The 7,343-nt window shown below is 35.3% G+C and overlaps 1 long non-coding RNA gene across 10 annotated transcripts; it reads left to right on the top strand.

Moving 5' to 3' along the window:
* Positions 1 to 235: 235 nt before the first annotated feature.
* Positions 236 to 6,409, top strand: LOC110792521 (uncharacterized). Of its 10 annotated transcripts, none has more exons than XR_008928260.1 (9): positions 236 to 688; positions 1,140 to 1,256; positions 1,338 to 1,380; positions 1,503 to 1,567; positions 1,915 to 1,976; positions 2,179 to 2,226; positions 2,551 to 2,635; positions 3,127 to 3,195; positions 6,092 to 6,409. It is a non-coding gene; the product is annotated as an uncharacterized lncRNA (long non-coding RNA). The 10 variants fall into 10 exon arrangements; XR_008928261.1 differs by having other exon boundaries at positions 1,915 to 2,020; XR_008928263.1 differs by lacking the exon at positions 1,503 to 1,567.
* Positions 6,410 to 7,343: the final 934 nt, after the last annotated feature.

Below are 7,343 nucleotides of genomic sequence, written 5' to 3'. Positions count from 1 at the left end.
TTGCGAGTTCTAAACGGTTCAGATTCTAAACGGTCGGACAAACCCATCAGGTTCACTGGATCGGATGGAAAGTTGACACCCCTAATTCGTATCTGTCATGGTGAGTTAAAGAAGCAATTATATTGCTGTAAGTCACTACAAGAAAATGCTGTTCATAGTGACACTTTTTCTATGACGCTTTGTCACAATATATTTGCATCCACGTAGACGAGGAATGCACATATTGACGGTTTTAATCGCATAAACAAACATTGACAATAAAAGGAGTCGCAATATACCAAAATAAACCCGTTTTCACTCCACGCTGGATAGAAAAATTCAAAGAATAAAAAAATATACAATCCCGCTTTTCAGTTTTCACATACCCACGAAATCATCCTCAACCTCCCTCTACCCTCAACCGACTCGCCCTAGCTCTAGATATTCTTCAACAAAATCCCAAATAATTCTCAAAATAATCCGAGATTATTATTAGCAAAACGATCTCCTCACCTCAATTCTCTCTCATCCCTTTCAAGTTAAATGGGAAATCTGGAGAAGCACATAATTCTCACTTTACGCCGCTAATTTCATATTTAATTACAAGCTTCTTTGGATTTCACGATTTGATTTTGTAATTGCAATATTGAAGATTCATTCGAACTCAATCGCAACACCGTCAACAGATCCATCGCCGCTAATTTCACTGGTAAGTTTATTTATTTATTAATGTTCTATATTAGATCAAGTTGATTGTACAATTAGTTTCTACAATTGAGTTTTAGGGAGAGGTATTGATGGAACAAGTATACGGCTAAGGAAGGGGATTATTTTACGGGAATCAGGGACACAAAAATTCTACAGATTTTGAACCTTCGAATTTTAAGGGGAAAGATATGCTAATTAAAAATTCTGCAATTACTTTTTCTTTGGTGTGAACTTGCGTAATGAATTGAGTGTATACTATGAATATGAGACTTTGGTTTTTTGTAGTTATACGGATTAAGCATAGGCTTCACTTGTGTTCCTGGTTGTGCCAAGCACGGAGCTATTTTATTAGAGTTATTATCTGGTTGAACTTGCTGAAGTTACACTTGTTGAAGTAGAGGTCTATTGAACTTGCTAAAGTTATACTAGTCTGATACATTGCATATTTTAAGTCCTGATATTTTCAGATGAGAGAAGGTAGACTGCAAGGGGTTGTTCAATGCCTAATCCGCGAGTTTAGGATGGTTTGCCATGTTCTGCAAGGAGATGTCAGCAAAGATTTCTCCGAGGTTCCAAAAGACTAAATTAGTTGTTTTTCCTGTCATATATGTGGCATATGTGTGTCTATTAAGTTCTTGCTTCTACTGCAGGGTTGCCGAGCAATCATGGTTGACAAAGAAAAAAAATCCTAAGGTAAATCTTACTGAAGTTTTTCAACTGGATGGACTGTCTGTTTCATGATACTGTCTTAGCTAGTTGATAAATCTCTTTGAATTTGACTTGATTTCTCCAAATGTTGTGGGTTACTGGTTTAGTGGAATCCTTTGCAGTTGGATCTGATTAGTGGCCTTGGCTTTCTTGGTCCATTCGGTCATTTCTGGTGTGTTTGCCGTCTCTTCCTCTTGGTTTTGGCTTAAAATGTTGTTACACAAAAGTGTAGTCAAAAGTTTCTTGCCATGTTTGGCACCTTAAGTTTTTTGGAATTTTCAGTTTTAGGTGTCATTGTTAGTGTCTGAGTAAGGAGATGTTTCTTGTTGTTGTGTTATGCATTTGGCAACTACTCTTATATAATATGAAAGTTGTAGTTACATTGCTTTATATAATACGAAAGTTGTAGTTACATTGCTGTATTTATTCCCTTTTTACACAGAGTATAATTCATCTTAATTTTGGGATACAAGTAAAGGTGTAAAGTTCAACTACATGATTATTAGTAGTTCATTTCAGGTTTCACAAGTGCTAACCAATATCCCCGTGAATTGCGTATTGGGTTCGTACGTACTGTTACAGTTGAGTTGTTTCGACCTCATGAAATCAAGCAATGGAAAGGCCTGTAAGGCTGTGATGAGTCTAGGGTCATTGACTTCTTATATATGTATACTGATATTACAAGTTTCTGTTTAGGATTGATTTGATCTTTAACCTGTGAAAAGTTCCCTTTTATCGTGCTTATACTGAGATTGCTTCTCTTGTTTCTGTTTGAGTTTGTAGGTTGAAAAATTGAATGGCGCAATGTCTCAGATATATCTAAAGCTACAGGTGACAAGTCCTTCTTGCCTTTTGTTTTCTTCCATTATTTCTGATTTCCTGTTCTCTTTAAAGCCATTTTTAGAATTGCAAACTCTAGTCAACTATGAACCAGTTAAGATTCAGGTTTCAGAGGTTACAGTACATACTTTTATACATATTGAACAATACATAAGCTAAACCATATTTCATTTTGGATGCTAGCTTTCGCCAGTCTGGTATATCTATGCAGTCAACCAAATTCTTTGTATAGTACTAAGCCATGATGAGTTTGCTGGTTCCTGTAAACTCATTGCTTCTTCTTTATCTTAATTATCTCTCCATTGGATTTTGCAGGTTAGAAAGAGATGCTTTGTCTCTTTTTAGAACGTTGAGGCAGAATTTCAAGTCTAGCATTGATATAGATCCTGCATTTGATGAGGTATACTTTGCCAACATGTTTTTGTATAGGAAACATGGATGATCAGAACTTTTGTCACCTCCTTGGACTAATCCTGTCGTTGAATAGTTCATAATAATCACAATTTCATGAATTATTTTCTCATTATAACCCCTAGTGATATTTAACTCTCCATAATACTCCTAAATATGTAAAGTATGATACCACTTGAAAATTGGGTGTTATAAGTTATTCAAGGTAGTATTTTTATAGATGTCTAAAAATTAGTATTCACCATGTTAGTTGTTAAGTTGTTTTTTATTCAAGATAGTAAACAAAGCTCATTTTCCTTTTTCTTCTGCATACTACACGTAAATCATGAGCAGTATCTATGTTTTGTTAAACACGATAGGTAGTAAGTTATAAAAGTGTGTGTTGATATGGTCGTAGTTGGAGTATTATTTACAACTGTATAAAACTTCTGAACTAGGAGCTGAATCGAATAATCTAATGATTAGGATTTTTTCTTGCAGGTTTGTCATTCATCTTATCAGAAAAGACGTTACGTGAGGCCTTTGGACCCTTTGGTGAACTCGTATAAGGTATGTCAATGTTGTTCTGTTATTGTATACGTTTCTTACAAAGTTTTCTTCTTATTATCTTTTTAATCTCGATATTGAGCTGCTATGCTAACTGCTAAGTGCCCGCAAACAGCAGAATATGGATACAAAATTAGAATTATACTTTTAAAAATAAGCTAGCTTCATGAGAAATAGAATTATAGTGTTGTGACTGGTCGAATGTTGAGTTGTCTTGTTGCTGGGGTCAGTTTGTTTGTCGGGTTTCGCAGGGGGCTTGGGGTTTGTTTGTGCTAAGGGGTTATGATGATTGGTGCAGGCAGTTGGGGGGGGGGGGGGGTGTTATTGCCTACAATCTTTAGGGGTCATTTAATAGTTGTTCATGTAATGCTATTGTGGTGGCTGTTTTATTTTTGTTGCGGGGAGGTTCTGAGAGGATGGTGTGGCAGGTCTGCTGCTAGTTCTTTTTACTGCTGAGCAGCTGCACTTTGCTGTCTGTTGTGAGCAGTGCTGCTCCAAGGGGAGTCACTGGGTTTCTGCTTCTGTTCAACTCGCATTGTTGCTGTTGTTGAGTGACAGATGCAGGGTCCAGGTTTGAAGACTTGTTAGATGTTCTGTTAGACGGGAAGCTATTGTTGCAATGGCTTGAAGTTTAGTGGTTGCGTGTATTTTCGTGTTTTTAAAGGAAGAATTATAGTGCTATGAGTTAAATCACTTTTCAGAATTATTTATTGATGATATATAATTTGTTGAATTTACATTATATAAATGAATCAAGTTGTATACTCTAAGTGAGCATCTCTCTTGAATATTAAGGGCCATAGCACATATCCTACGCTAAGAATAATCAAATTGTTAATATGAATGTATTAGAAACAGAACCATATACATGTATACGATCCAAACGATCCATGAAAAAACATACATAAGTTGCTATTTTCAAGAGAAAAACCAGCAGGTGATAAGGAATTGCTTTCGGCCACCAAGTTGGATAGAAATTAACAGAGTATAAATCAGTCTTTCCACCATACTGCAAGAATGCAGACATCTATTTTTCTTTTTTATGTGCCTGTCTAATGTAGGAATACTTATTGTGGTGTTAGCATGGAATTGTCTTGACACACTACTGTGAACCATCTCAGACCAACATATAAAGCTGAAGAAAAAACATACTATCATGTCCTTCATTTATATTAGGCTAGGTTAATGACCTAGGTCCTAGGGAGTTCATATATTACCCTCGAAACAGAATTTGAATTAGGCCTACAACTACGCCATAACGGAAATACATAGCCTAGCCTAACGAGTAACCCAAAGGTAAGCAATGGGGAATACAAATTCAAGGCATATTCTTCATTTTGTTTACTTGTAAATTTTCTAATTTGTATAGTCTCCAATCATGATTGTAGCCATTTTGAATACGAATACAAATCGAATTACTAATGACTTATGGTGTTGTATAAGATAGTTTAGAATGCCTTCATAAATCATTGAGAGATTGAATTCGAATAATAAAAATTCCCGGTAGCAAGACTGCAAGAGGGTGACCAGAAGATTTTTAATACTTCTTAATTGCTAATTAGTCTGGACCAGAATATATCTTCTAATCTCATAGGTATTCAGTGAACACTGGTCAGTAGCCTGCAAATCCATCAGGCTTGTATGCATGTATCTTCTGTTTCATAATACGTGATAGAAATTATTTTAACTTGAAATTGATTGATCTAAATAATAAAGTGTTGCACTTTCCTGAACTTTATCTAACTTAATTTATATGACATCCTATTTTATATAACTTAATTTTAGATATTCCATTTATAAAGAGGTTGAACACTAGGACTTTAATTGCATAAGAGGTTGAACACTCTGATCTTAATGTCCTGCGTAGAAATCTCAGATCACTAGGACTTTACTGATATATTTCCCTATCCCTTAGATCACTAGGAAATCCTCTTCCTTGTTTCACTTTATGTTGAGAAAACCAACTCCCCTACTCCCCAATCACTAGGATTAAATTAGAGCAGATCTGAAAGAATAATAAGCGAGATTTAAGCTGAATATTTGGAAACTTTCACCTGACTAATCTCCCTCAACTGTTGAAAAATGCGTTTATGTTCGCTACAAATAAAAGTCTATTATTTGCAGCCCTCACAATTACAGCGCTCAAAAACGTTGCAAAAAGCCCTATTTAAACGCGCTACAAATGATGTTTTTTCTACTAGTGAGTTTCCACTTCTAGCCGACATTTATCTTTCAACATACAAATCCAAGTCTATGTTTCAATCCAGTAAACCAAAGCCTTTTCGGCTTCCTTCTCAGCATAATATTGAGATAAAAACCCGTTACCCTAAGCTCAGCTTAACATTCCTGCACACAGATGTTTCTACGGCTCCTAAATTATCTAACTCTCGTTCTTCACATAGGCAGACACCCTCTCTAATTGTTAATCCTGTTGCCTCTTAATTTAAATCTCAAACTTCGGAACAAGGAGCTTCTACACAGGAGGTTAATGAAACATGTCCAGACCCTTTTCTTGAGAGAACAATTAATATACTGGTTGTGCTCATATACCTCCATAATCCATCTGTATTACGTAATGTCAAACCATTTAAGATAAAGAACGATTGGTGATATGTCCATGGTACATAAAATATTGCATTCAACCGCAAAACATCAAGAAAAGCTCGTAGTCATAACAAAAAAGAAAAGAGAGACTTGAGAGAGTAATACCTGAAATGAAATGAACAGATTATACATAATGATTTTCTTTATTTTGTTGATCATACCTGAAATGAAATGAATAGATTTCCGTGAGACTATATAAGATGACTTCTTATATACTGATTTTTTGGTTATTCCAAAATAGTGTTATAATGCTTTTTACATTTCACATATATGACATAATTTTTTTTATGTGTAGATTAACGATGATTCAGGTGTCAAAGGTAACAATTATATCAAGATATTGAAGCTCCGATCTCAATCACGGGGATTTAGGAACCAACATTTTTTTGATGTTAAAGGAACAAAATAATATATTTTTATTTCTAGTGTGATTTGATAAGACAAAAATTTGATGTATGGATATATAATATATGATCCTATTGTTATTTTGGTATGTTCTTAACTGGTTTGATTATTGGACAGTGCAAATATGCACATGGATGTTTTAAAATTAAAATTAAGTATGTGATTACAAGTAAGTTTGATTATTGGACAGTGCAAATATGCACATGGATGAGTGTTTGCTGCTGTTTTGTTCTGTTGTTGCAGTCATCTGTTTCTGTTGGTTGGTTGTATAGTGTTGCTGCTATGCTTCCTTCTGCCTTCTGTTTGCAGATTTATGGTCTGCTTGGTGCATGTGTACGTTTTTGCTGCAGTTTGGGTTTCATAGACTGCGGCTTTTTGGGCTCTGTTGTGTTCAAGGTGTTGTTGGTGTGTTGTTGCTTGCAGGTTGTCTGCTCTGTTCTTTACTGCTCAATGATTCTAGGTTGTTCTGATGGATGCTTGCTTTTTGGGTTTGTCTCTTAGGGTTGCGGTCTGTGCACCCATTGCTGTGGTTTTTGTTTCTTCGTTTGAACTTTGTAATACTTCCTTTTGGTAATAAAATTTCTCTATTTTAAAAAATATAAAAATATGAGCTTGGTAGGTAAATTGTGACGCTTTTTTGCATCAAAGGTGGTTTGGTGGGAAATAATGGGGAGGTAAATTGTGACGCTTTTTTGCATCATAATCGTTTTGGTGGGAAATATGGGGAGGTAAATTGTAACGCTTTGTTGCATCACAATCGATTTGGCTCAAATGTAGCTCGACAAAAATCCACCACTAAAAGTGTCCTTATATTGAAGGAGTGACTTAAAAAAGCGTCACAAAATTCAAACTTTGTGGCTACTAAAAGCGTCATTATATAGTGGCCCAAAATATAATGACGTTTTTAAGAAGCGTCATTATAGAAAATTGTGACGCTTTTTAGCGCTACTTTTCGACCAAAAAGGCGTCACTATTAGTCGTGTTTTTTTTGTAGTGAGTATATTTAACCTTACAAAATGCCAGAAAATTGTTTCAATGAGGATCATGCAAGTATGCAACAATCAACTACTAGCACAAAAGTTCAAACTAAACCACTACAACCATTAAGGATCCTTACCCGCTATTTTGGCGGCTAAATTTTA

The sequence above is a fragment of the Spinacia oleracea genome, chromosome 2 (assembly GCF_020520425.1).
Source record: "Spinacia oleracea cultivar Varoflay chromosome 2, BTI_SOV_V1, whole genome shotgun sequence".
NCBI classification, from domain to species: Eukaryota; Viridiplantae; Streptophyta; class Magnoliopsida; order Caryophyllales; family Amaranthaceae; genus Spinacia; species Spinacia oleracea.
The sequence above is the reverse complement of the archived record's forward strand: the minus strand, read 5'-3'. Positions and strand labels throughout refer to the sequence as shown.